Source organism: Pinus tabuliformis, chromosome 6 (assembly GCF_031772625.1).
Source record: "Pinus tabuliformis cultivar Carrire ecotype Pingquan chromosome 6, CPIR1, whole genome shotgun sequence".
In the NCBI taxonomy this organism is placed as follows: domain Eukaryota; kingdom Viridiplantae; phylum Streptophyta; class Pinopsida; order Pinales; family Pinaceae; genus Pinus; species Pinus tabuliformis.
Genome location: NC_142292.1, coordinates 1,676,071,225 through 1,676,083,937, shown reverse-complemented (window position 1 = coordinate 1,676,083,937; position 12,713 = coordinate 1,676,071,225).

Sequence of the window (12,713 nt, the reverse complement as noted above, 5' to 3'; positions counted from 1 at the left end):
ATCTAATGAAGGCTACCTGCGCTGGGCGAGATTGGCCAAGTGGCACAGTCATTCTGCAAGGTGTCAACTGCCCAGGAAGCTTCCAAACTGACACTTGGTTCATGAGATTCGCCCTGTGATGAGTAAGAGGTGCTTGATCACCATGTGTAAGCAAGGATCTCCAAGTGGACTCAAGAACTGAAGATTAACTGAAGAGGGAGAGGACACAAGGCAGCTTTATGTCAGTCTCAAGCTGACTCATCCTTTCTTCTTCTCTCCTATATATAGAGCTCTTCTATGAGGTCTAAGGAGGCTGGAATTTTGTGTAAAGCAAGGAGGTGCTGTTGGTTTACAATTAGAGCTATTGGGTGATTGTTTTACTAGAGGCGAAGAGGAGAGTTCTTGCTGCTGGGGAGGTGCTGCTGGATTGGAGCCATCATTGGTTGTAACCTTCTCAGAACCCTGTTACTTCTATCAATAAAGTTTTGCATGTTCTCCTATATACTTGTATTGCATTGATGTATTGTATTTACATGTATATTTGATTCACCCTAATCCATGCTTCAGTTATGAGTACATGTATCTTGTAGTTTCCTCTCTTGTTTTGTGCAGGATCTGTGTGTAGCTGGACCGGCAAAGAGAGCAAGGAGCTGGGAACAAGAGACAAGGAGAGAGGACAAGGATCGACTAAGCGAAAGACACCAGGTTGGTTGGCCTTCTTTTCATTCTCTCTGTACTTTCATAAAGGAAATCATCAAAGCTTTACTTTCAGTTGTTGCTAAAGACTGTCACCTTTAGAGTAGGGATAGGGTCATCCGCATCGGATACTTTTCCCCACAACAAACTGGCGACTCCGCTGGGGAACCTAGTATCTTGTTGGTGTTTGTAGTATTTTGCTATTCATTTCTTGAAGAAAAGAGTACCAAATCGAAAAGCTTTTGACTATATCAAAAGCGAAGTAGAGGGTCTGCTACTCTTGCTTATTTACTGAGAAAATTCAAGATTTAAAGAGCTTATCTACAAAAGACTCTTTACTCTTTGTGATAGATCTTCATCCTCTTGATCATCCCTTAGCCTGTACTTGACCTATAGCTTTTTATTTCAGCAAAAACAGTGCATTTTTGAGCTTTTTATGACCCAGAAAACTTTGTAGACGTAACTCTCGTGTCCCAGAGCAGGCTGTCCACAGGCAGTCTGCATTACAGCGCAGGTACTCCCTTCGGGAACTGCGCTGAGAGTCAAACTGACATACCAGAGCCTGCGCTGGTCCAGTTAGCCTTTGTCTTGCTCAGTTTTCCCATTGTGTCTTGGCCCTGTTTTCACTGATTTTTGCTGATTGCTTGCTGGTCATTGTACTTGCTGTAAACCACTTCTCCTTGACATTATTCCGCCTCAGTTGTGTGATGAAACTGTGAATGTTCTTTCAGTATTTCTTGTTTCAGTTACAGTTTCCCATTGTGAAGAGCGAACCAGTATAGTTGTGACCTCTTAGATCCTGAACTGTAAAAGTGTCTTTGTGATCTTAAGAGCTAGTTTTATTACTGTTCATGGCTGTTTGAGTTTGTTTGTTTTTCATATTATGGTTTGAATTCATATATTTTTAGTGTTGAAACAAGTACCTGTAAGGTGTCTTTTCATTTTAGACGAAACTTGTTTGTTTACGCTTCAAATTGAATTCGAAAATTATACAACAATTTCCTTTTGTCTACATCAACATTAAGGGAAAAGAAAAGAAATACATGCATCTTGCATTTGCATTTTTGATAAGTTTGTGTGTCTGATCTAGGAGAAAGTGCATTAGTTTGTGCTTTGTGCTCTGTGTGGAAAGATATTGTTTTTCTCTCCCCTCAGTAGTTAGGATTTTCAAAGCTAAAAAGATTGTAAAAGCTTGCTTATCATTTTAGCTGCATTTAGGAATTTGTACCAATACATCTCGTGGTGATCCTGAAAGACAAACTGATAAACAAGATCAACTTAAAATATATTGAATGAATCTAAAAATGCATTGTAACATAACGCTCACAATAGAGGTCTAGGTAGAGACGTGTTCCGGCGTCATTAAACGTAGTGACTGTCGATCTCTACGAAGGTGGGTGATTCCTCCTGAGGGACGATAGCACTAATACGGACTTGTGCTCCCGCGTACCGTCGCGTATATTGGGAGACCCCTATAGGCAATTATCCTTTATCCTTAGGAAGCCGTGTCGACCGCCCTACTGATCGCGATGCAGTGAACACAACATTCACGAAGATCGACCACCCGTACCGTAAAACGTATTCTGTGGTTTCGCGAAAGGTTTGGCACACCCTCTGCCTAGATCTCCAGAGCAGTTTCTTTTGGCCCTTTTCAAACTCTATAACTGAAAAGGTCCAACCGAGCATTTGTCACTTCGGGCTCGTTAATACATCGAAGGCGACTAGAGTCATCTTTAGCTTTTTCTCGACTCTTAAAACATGAAAAAGCAAAGTTGTGTCTAAAAGCGTCTAATAAAATTCATTCAATACGGAAACATAATTCCCCTTTTTGTATTTTAGTTGATCAAGTAATCCGCAACCGTGGAGGAAAGTCAATTAAAACTCCGTCGTTCGGGGAGACTTGCGAGTCAACCACCTTTGTCTCCGGAACCGAGAGTAGTACGGACAAAGCGAACTCGCTGGACCAGGTCAAAATCTCCTTTTAAAGTTAGAACGGAAGTTCCAACAACATCTGAGATTCTGGTCACTCCCAATATTTCTGGAATCCCTGCCTCTATTGAAGAAGTTCAACAGCAACAGAAGGACAGTTGTACTGATCCTAGTCTGAAGACAAGTACTTGCATAACTGAACCAGTTCCATCTGAAACTGGTCCACAGAGTCTTGTTGGTCAAACAACTGTCGCTGTCGAAGCAACCCCTTCTTCGGCACCAGAAATCTTTTACGGACCTGACGGTCTTCCTCTTCCTCCTGGTCTGATTGCAATAGAGGAAATCGTAGAGGACCAGCAAGCAAATACTCCAACTCATTTTGGAGTAGGTACCACTCTTTTTTCTTCTGCATCAGAAGTTTATCCATCGCCACAGGAAGTTCCTGTAGAATCGATAGGCAGTTTATTGGATAGACTTAAAATGTCTGAACAACCATCGACATCTAGAACTGTGCCAAACGACACAGCGACAGCAGAACCTCCTGCTGCCAACCCAACGATGTTTGCCGGCATACCAGCCGTCCCGACTAGCTCTCATCAGCTAGAAGGAGTCCACCCAGGGACTATTATGACAACTTGGTCTGTTCCAGTTTGTTCTTCCGGTATAATACCCGGTAATTCTTATGTTGAAACTAGACAAATTGATCCCTTTGGGAATCAGTTTGGGCCATCCAGTCCTCAAAGGCAATCTATACCCTTGAGCTCCGGATTGTTACCGTATGGGGGGCAATATGCCCTTTCACTTCCTCTTCCAGAAGGATACCCATACGGCAGTTTTCAACCACATTCAAGTTTAGCTGAAGTAACGACGAGTGGTTGGGTACCTATGTTACCCCAACAACCAAGAGTTGTATATTCCATGCAACAGTGTGTACCTATGTCTAGTATCCCGACGACGCCAGCAATTGTAACCGTGTCGCAAGTTCAATCGATGCCTGTTGTATGTCAACCCCAAGTTGTAATGCAACAGCCTATTGACCCTGCAACACAACCACAATCGCCAACTGCCGGGACGACACAGATACAAACGGGAACCATAACCCCGCATCTTGGTCCGTCAGTTAGTGTCGCACAACAAAACATGGCTTCACAACCATGGATGGTGCAATACCAACAACCTCAGTTTCAACAGGTGTACCAGGGATCTGAGCAACAGATCTTTGCAAATAGTGGGCAACCCTATATTCAGAATGGGTTAAACCAACCACTTTACAGTGGCCAAGCCCACCAACCATATCAGTCATATCAACATCAGTTGCATTATGCTGGTGTGCAAAGGCCTACTGCTCAGGCAATTCCATCGTACCCTGGGTACGCCTCGCCAAACCTGAATCAGCAGTTGCCATTCGTGGCGACCCTAGAATTACCAGATTTACATCGATTAACGAACGATCCAATCGCCTATGCCCATTGGTGGCCAGCGATTCCTCACAAACTTCCTTCGGACATTCCTAAATTCAATGGAAATCCTGGCGAAGACCCGTCGAATCATGTGATGACATTCCATCTGTGGTGTTCGTCGAATACCTTGAATGATGATTCAATAAGGCTTCGCCTTTTCCAGAGGACATTGACTGGTCCGGCGGCTAAATGGTATATTGAATTACCTAGAGCCTCGTTCGACAATTTTAGTTCCCTAGCCACGACTTTCTTAACACACTTTTAGTTACCTATAAGGTACGAAACTGGAACAGAGATCTTGACCAATTTCAAGCAGACAACGGCCACACATATATCAGATCATATACATGAGTGGCGTCGTCGTCGCAGAATGGTAAAAACCTATGTTCCAGATCAGCTATTAGCTGAGTGGTTTATAAAGTCACTTCTGCCTGCAATAACAGAAGATGTGGCCAAGGGAGGCGTCGTAACAGAAGAGCAGGTTATTGCTCGTGCTCAATATTTGGACTTAGTATATACTCAGTCGGGCACACTCTATGATAAGATACCTGATGCTCCCAGACCGGAATTTTCAATCCCTCCTCCTCCCGGATCGAATAGTGACTCTCATGCCGGTGACGGCGTGATTGGAACTGCAAACGCTAAGTCGACAAGGGATTCAAATAAGAAAGCCCGTAAGACTTCGAATCAAAAAGCAAATCAAGAGATTCTTGCTTCGGAGGTAAATGCTGTATCTACGGATAAAGGCAAAAACTCCAATCAACCAGGAAGCAAGAAGAAACAAAACGAAGGGAAGAAGAAAAAACAAGGTGAGTCATCCCCTCAAAAAACTTCTTCAAGCCCTCCTAGGAAAGGGAAACCAACGAGTCCATGTCATATATGCGATGAGGATCATTGGACAGCAGATTGTCCATATAAAGCCGAGTTTAAAAGATTCTTAAAGAATTCACAAACCCCGGCTGTATTGACTGATCCGTTTCCCAATCCAAGTCAAAATCTGGTTGATAGTGGAGATACTTCCCGGTGCCAGGTGCTAATGGTATCAACCTCTGAGCAACAGAATGGTGCTTCGAGGTCAACCAAATGCAAAAACTGCGGGAATCCGCAGTCGTCGAATGATAAAGGAAATAACCAACCAAGTAGTTCGACGACAACTTCGACAACAGTTGTGCCACCATTTACTACGGGAAACATTCCTATGATCCACTGCCATACATTATCCTTCATCCATTCATGATCGCCACCCTGAATCATATATCACAGTTTGTTTTCACCTCCACTAAAATCATTAGCTCCGTTCCGTGTCATTGATGTGGGATTCATTAAGGCCCTCCTTTGACGGATCGCTTCTTGTCGACTTCAGCTCATTATCCAAGAAGTTGATCTAGGAACACCCCCATCAGTACTTTGAAGCTTGCATGCCTCAATGGCAAGTTTCTCACTTCCGGCGACAGGTATACATCAATGACCTTCGACCAGAAGATTTTGCGTGGCGTTCAACGCCAAGTCCTTTATTCACGCCACGTGAATTGTACTGCAGTACCTTGAGGATCATCGTCATTATTGGTGATTCCTCTCGCGCTTGTTAACGGTTTTCATCATTGACCGGTAATCAAGCGATGTCTTTCCATGTTCGACTTCAGCGAAATTCTCACATGGATCGACTTGTACTTAGAGTGAAGATCGAACGAGTTTGAAGACCCCGGATCTAGTTTCATCCATCCGGGCTGCGATATATATTCGGGAAATATAAAAGCATTTTCCATGTACATCATTGCAGCAGATGATCATCCTATTCAAAGGATGATAATTTCAGCAGAAAATTATCAGTCTACCATCAGACGATCGTCTGTCATATGTACCAAAATGTATTTATAAAGCTGAGCATGGGAATGCCCGCCTCAGCTAGATCATGAAAATAGAATGAAAAATAATGTATTGTATTGTATTGTATTACAGGGCGCCTCCTCAGCACTGGAACGAACTTCAGACCCTCTAGATAAAGCATTTCACCCGATAAACGGCCTCATACTTTAGGGGGCAACTGTTATAGACATTTTTGTGCCTCGCATCACGGAGCATGGAATGTCAATAATTACAGGGATCCTCAGTCCCTAAACATGTTGTTCTTACCCCTAAAAGAACAAGGTCATCAAACAACAGCACTTCCAATCAGTTCTCCACCTGAAAACACTTCAAAACAGGCTAATTTTGGATCATGTCAGCTGCTCCACTGAGCATCTGCGCTGGAATGCAACTGCTCCTCCTTGTACCTGCGCTGGAAGTCAAATCTAATGAAGGCTACCTGCGCTGGGCGAGATTGGCCAAGTGGCACAGTCATTCTGCAAGGTGTCAACTGCCCAGGAAGCTTCCAAACTGACACTTGGTTCATGAGATTCGCCCTGTGATGAGTAAGAGGTGCTTGATCACCATGTGTAAGCAAGGATCTCCAAGTGGACTCAAGAACTGAAGATTAACTGAAGAGGGAGAGGACACAAGGCAGCTTTATGTCAGTCTCAAGCTGACTCATCCTTTCTTCTTCTCTCCTATATATAGAGCTCTTCTATGAGGTCTAAGGAGGCTGGAATTTTGTGTAAAGCAAGGAGGTGTTGTTGGTTTACAGTTAGAGCTATTGGGTGATTGTTTTACTAGAGGTGAAGAGGAGAGTTCTTGCTGCTGGGGAGGTGCTGCTGGATTGGAGCCATCATTGGTTGTAACCTTCTCAGAACCCTGTTACTTCTATCAATAAAGTTTTGCATGTTCTCCTATATACTTGTATTGCATTGATGTATTGTATTTACATGTATATTTGATTCACCCTAATCCATGCTTCAGTTATGAGTACATGTATCTTGTAGTTTCCTCTCTTGTTTTGTGCAGGATCTGTGTGTAGCTGGACCGGCAAAGAGAGCAAGGAGCTGGGAACAAGAGACAAGGAGAGAGGACAAGGATCAACTAAGCGAAAGACACCAGGTTGGTTGGCCTTCTTTTCATTCTCTCTGTACTTTCATAAAGGAAATCATCAAAGCTTTACTTTCAGTTGTTGCTAAAGATTGTCACCTTTAGAGTAGGGATAGGGTCATCCGCATCGGATACTTTTCCCCACAACAGATCTGATAATACTGATTCACCCCCCCCTCTCAGTATTATTTCCAACAATCGGTATCAGAGCAGGTCCTTCAGAGGAAGCTTGATCGCTTGAAGGAAAAGATCCATCAGAATGGCTAATCCAGAAAGAGAGGCACACATCAGGCCACCAGTCTTTGACAGGAACAATTTTACTCACTGGAAGATAAGAACCACTGCATATCTACAATCACTTGGAGCAGAAGTTTGGGGAATCGTAGAAGGAGGATACAAATTCCCATCAGCAACTCCTACAGATCTAGCAGACAAAAAGAAATATGAACTCAATGCCAAAGCTGTTACTGTCCTATTGAGTAGTTTGACACAATCAGAATTTATGAAGATCATGCATTTCAAATCAGCTAAGGAAATATGGGACAAAATCGTTACAAGCTACGAAGGAGATGATCAGGTAAAAAGAGCAAAGCTTCAAACTCTCGGAATCCGGTATGAAACTCTTAAGATGCATAGTAATGAAAGCATAGCTAATTATTTCTTGCGTATGGATGAGATTGTGAATTGTATGAGGGATCTGGGTGAAGAATTTGAGGAAGTTGTCTTAGTTGAAAAGGTTTTGAGATCTCTGTCTGCTAAATTTGATTCTAAAGTATCTGCCATAGAAGAAAAGGAGAATGTGCAGAAAATCACCATGTCACAGCTTCACGGGATCTTAACTGCTTTTGAAATGTGACAAGAGGTACCACCAGAAGCCGCATTCGAAGTGTCAGAGGAAGAAGATGAGGTAAATTTTGTCAAGAATCTTGAACGGGGAACTGGACGGTTCAAAGGTAAGCTACCTTTCAAATGTTTTCTATGTGGTAGAGTTGGTCACTATGCTGCTAGATGCCCTCATAACAAAGGAAAGATATCTGAAGAAGATGGTAGAAGCTATTATACCCATATTAAAAGTTCATTCAATGATAGTGAAGATATTAGAAGTCTCATGGCACATGAAAAGAAGAATGCTTCATCCAATAATAGCGAAGATATTAAAAGTCTCATGGCACATGAAAAGAAGAATGCAGAAACTGAAGAAGTTGCCAAATTAAAAGAACAATTGGAGACAGAAACCAGGGTAAGGGAGCAATTACAGGGTATAGTAAAGGATCAGAGCACAACTATTCAGAGACTTGAATCAAAGATTCTCTCTCTAAAATAAGATCTTGAAGATCAAGAACATGAAGTGATCAAACTAAAGCGATAAGTGGAAGAAGGAAGAAAAGCTGAAGAAGACCTAAGGCATCAGTATCTGAAAAAGGAAGAACAACATCAAGTTGAGGTAAATATCTTGAAAGGTAAAATAGAAGAAAAGGATAAGCTTTTACGATTTCAAGATAGTACTAAAGTCTTGGATGATATTCTTAATAGTCAAAGGTCTCCTGCTATCAAAACTGGTCTTGGTTTTCATGAATATGTTGAACGTGAATCTAGTGCACAAGGTGAGGCAAGGAATTCTAATGAGAAATCTGAAATGCTGAACAAGGAACAACCAAGGAAAGAAATTCCTCAAGGAAGATCCTTTACTCCTAACTATGGAAGTGATAGACGATTATTTCCTCCACTGAATAATGTTGAATGTTATGTATGTCATAATCTTGGACATGTTGCAGCCAGATGTAGAAGTAGAATGGGTCAAGACCATTACAAAAGATCATCACATCCCAGGTATTTCAGAGGATATTGCTTTGCCTGCAATGCATATGGACATAAAGCAATTGATTGTGATAGAAGGAACATGAAATATGTAAGATGTTATACATGCAACAAATATGGACATAAAGCAAGGGAATGCAGGAGCAGATTTCAAAATTCAAAACAAGAGGACCATACATCATCACAGTTCCAGGAATTGAAGAAGATAGAGACAGAAAAGTGTGGCATAACTCAGTCAGCTGACATAACAGACACAGGGGAATCTGAAAGTGATGAATTTCAGTATTCCTTGCATACGCTGATATAATGAAGACAAGTCGCGTATATACGCGAGTTACAGGCTGCAAAGTCGCGTATATGAAGAAAGGGCAGCAGAACAAACCCAGGTTCAGTCATGGTTGGCTCAGGCTCAGGGGGAGCAGAACAGACTCAAGAAATGGTTGGCTCACACTCAGGGGGAGCATATACTTCAAATAATTCATTGTTGGCATTATGGTTAGAAGTTGCTGGTGAAACTAAATGATACATCTTGTTGTTTGATCAAAGAAATAGTATTGCAGACTGATGCTTATGGTACAGATCTGAATGGCTGGTCTTAGAACCTGCATCTGCTCAGGGGGAGCATGGATAGATTGGTACACTTTGGCATAAACAAAGGGGGAGCCAAATCAGAAATTTCAGCATGTACTCAGGGAGAGTATGGACAGCAGTATGGACAGCAGAAGGTATACCAAAGAAGAAAATATCTTGGTCCGCCCTTTGCCCTTGATGTCAAAGGGGGAGAGTGACTTGGTGTGGTGGTTGCCATCAAGTCCAAAGGGGGAGATTGTTGGCATTATGAGACAAGTGTTGTCCTTGATGGCAACTCACACTGATGACAAATCATAGTGCAAAAGGATAGCAGCAAGGAATTGATGATCAGACTACAAGTATGAAGAGAAAATATATACACGTTGGTTCACTATATACCAAGTCGCGTATACAAGTAGGTTCACTATATACCAAGTCACGTATACGCAGGTTCGCTATATACCAAGTCGCGTGTACACGCAGGTTGGCTTCAGTAAAAGAGCGTGTATGTGGAAAACTTATCCTTGGTCCGTGACGGTTAGTCCTTGGAAGTTGTGCCTATGGTTTTGGACCATGGTGTCTCGACGGATGTGTCGATCCCTAGTTTTGAAGTTGATGGTATTGTGTTACTATTGTTTTGGCCCGTGGTATTGTGAAGGGCCTAAGGCTATATAAGTAGAAGATCATTAGGCAAAGGGCATGTATTGTGTGTCTGACGAAGTGAGAAGATCTGGTATTGCTGTTTATCTGTTCGGGACGCTTGGCAAGGGTCGGATCTGACAGTGAAGGCATAAGTAATTATTTCTAGATCTGCACGCGGGTTGCCTTTGGAGAAAGTGCGTATACACGCTGTTTTGATACAGTGAAGTAGCGTATGCATAATAAGATTTGATATTTCAGGTTATTGTTGATTCAGGTGGTTGTTGCAGAGTTCTAGGCTCTGGTTTGGGTTCTTTGTTCTTGATGACAGGGTTTCAGTGATTCAGTATTGGGTTGTTTAATGAATTATGATGCAAGTATAAGTTGATGATTGTATTGCAGTAATGTTTGTTTTGTACTCTTGGATCCAGTCTGAAAATTGATGAAACGTGGTCCCTGAAGGAAAGAAGGTTGTAGGGTCAGCACCTACGTACTAGTGAATGGATCGGCTAGTACAAGAGCTGAGGGGGTTGTAGCTCCCTTCCAGAAGTAGTTGGAAAACGAGAGAGGGTTGTAGCCCTCTGCAGGTTGTAGCCTGCGTACTGGTAAAGGACTGCACCAGTACATTGTAAAAGAAGTTTCTTATTAAAGAAGAAAGAGACGAATTGCAGCAGGTGGTTTTCACCCACATTGGGTTTGCACCTTATATCATGGTGTTCATGTGTGTGGCTCTTGTGTGATGTTCTGTTCTATTATACTGCACCTGTTTACTATTAATATGCTTAATAATGTTCTGATGCATTTATTGAAGATTAAGCTAACTAAATTATAAGATCTCTAGATATACGCTAGTTGCATTAGACACAGTAGCGTGTACACGCGGGTTCACTTAATTGAAGTAGCGTATATGTTTCTGAGTATGAAAGTTGGAAAGGTTTTACTGATCTGATAATACTGATTCACCCCCCCCCCCCCCCCTCTCAGTATTATTTCCAACAAAGCTTCCTAGGAGAAGCACAGTATTGGAGAAAGTTTATTGCTAACTTTTCCTTAATTGCAGCTCCCTTATATGCTTTAACAGGATTGAACAAGGTGTTTTAGTGGAGAGGCAAATAGCAAAAAGCCTTCAACACCTTGAAAGAAAAAATTAGTACAACACTAGTACTAGCATTGCCAAATCTTCAACAACCATTTGAGATCGAAACAGATGCCAGTGACTATGCCATGGGAGCAGTGTTGATGCAACATGGTAAACCTAGAATTTTAATTTTGTAGTAGTTAATTATCCTACATATGATAAAGAATTGTATGCATTAGTCGAGAGTGTGAAAAAGTGGAAACATTACTTAATGGGCAAAGAAACAATTACACATACTGATCATCAGCCACTTTAGTATTTGCACTCACAAACTAAATTGTAGCAACCAAGACACTATAGGTGGATGGGTTTCCTACAACAATTTCATTTAGTCATTAGATATAAAAAGGGCATACACAATAAAGTTGTAGATATGTTGTCCAGACCAATCATAAATTCATCTACTATACTTAAGCATAACTCGGTAATGCATGAAAGCTACATTGAACAGTATGCTAAAGCTATAGATTTTAAAGATGTATATGCAACTTTATGTCATGGAAAAAAGGTAGAAGAATTAGATTACTATGTTAAGGACCAACTCTTGTATCATTTGGGAAAGCTATGCATTCCACAAACTGAACGAGTTAACATAATTAGGGAGGCACATACTTCTCTGATATCAGGTCATTTTGGTGTTAGTAAAATAGTTCCACAGCTGCAAAGATACTGCTATTGGCCAAAAATGCATGAAACAGTTTCTAGATATGTTAAGGGATGTACCATGTGTGCTAAAAGCAAGCCCAGCAATAGAAAACTAGGCTTGTACACTCCACTTCCAGTTCTTTCCCGTCCTTGGGAAAGTGTTTCCATGGACTTTGTTGGGGGATTGTCGAAATCTAGAAAATGTCATGACTATTAATATGTTATTGTGGACAAGTTCAACAAAATGTGCATTTTAATACCCTGTAATAAACAGATTACATCTGAACAAATAGCGAAATTGTTCTTTCAACATGTCTGGGTGCATTTTGGGTTACCCAATTCCATAGTATCTGATCGAGACTCCCAATTTGTTGGGAAGTTTTGGTCAAGTCTGTGGGAATTGATGGACACCAGACTGAAGAAGAGCACAACCTTTCATCCACAAATAGATGGCCAAACAGAGGTAGTCAACAGGACGGTGATCCAGTTTCTCAAGGGTTATTGCAACAAGCATCCCAAGCTTTGGGATGAACATTTATGTTATGTGCAACATGCTTACAACCTTGCTAAACATTCTTCTACACAGATATCTCCTTTTGAGACCTGTTTTGGTTTTATACCAAGGTCTCCCTTGGATTTTGTCTTTGAAAAAGACATAGCAGTTGTTGGACACAGTGATGTGGACAAAGCAACTAGATTCATTGAACAAATCCAAGAAATTCACCAGGCATTGCAGGAACAACTGGAAAAAGAGCCAAGCCAAATGCAAGGTAAGGCATGACAAGCATCGAGTGGAGCACAGCTTCCAAGTTGGTGATCAAGTCTTGCTATATATCAACGAGGACAAAATGCAAGGTGAAGGAAAAAAGTTGAAGCCA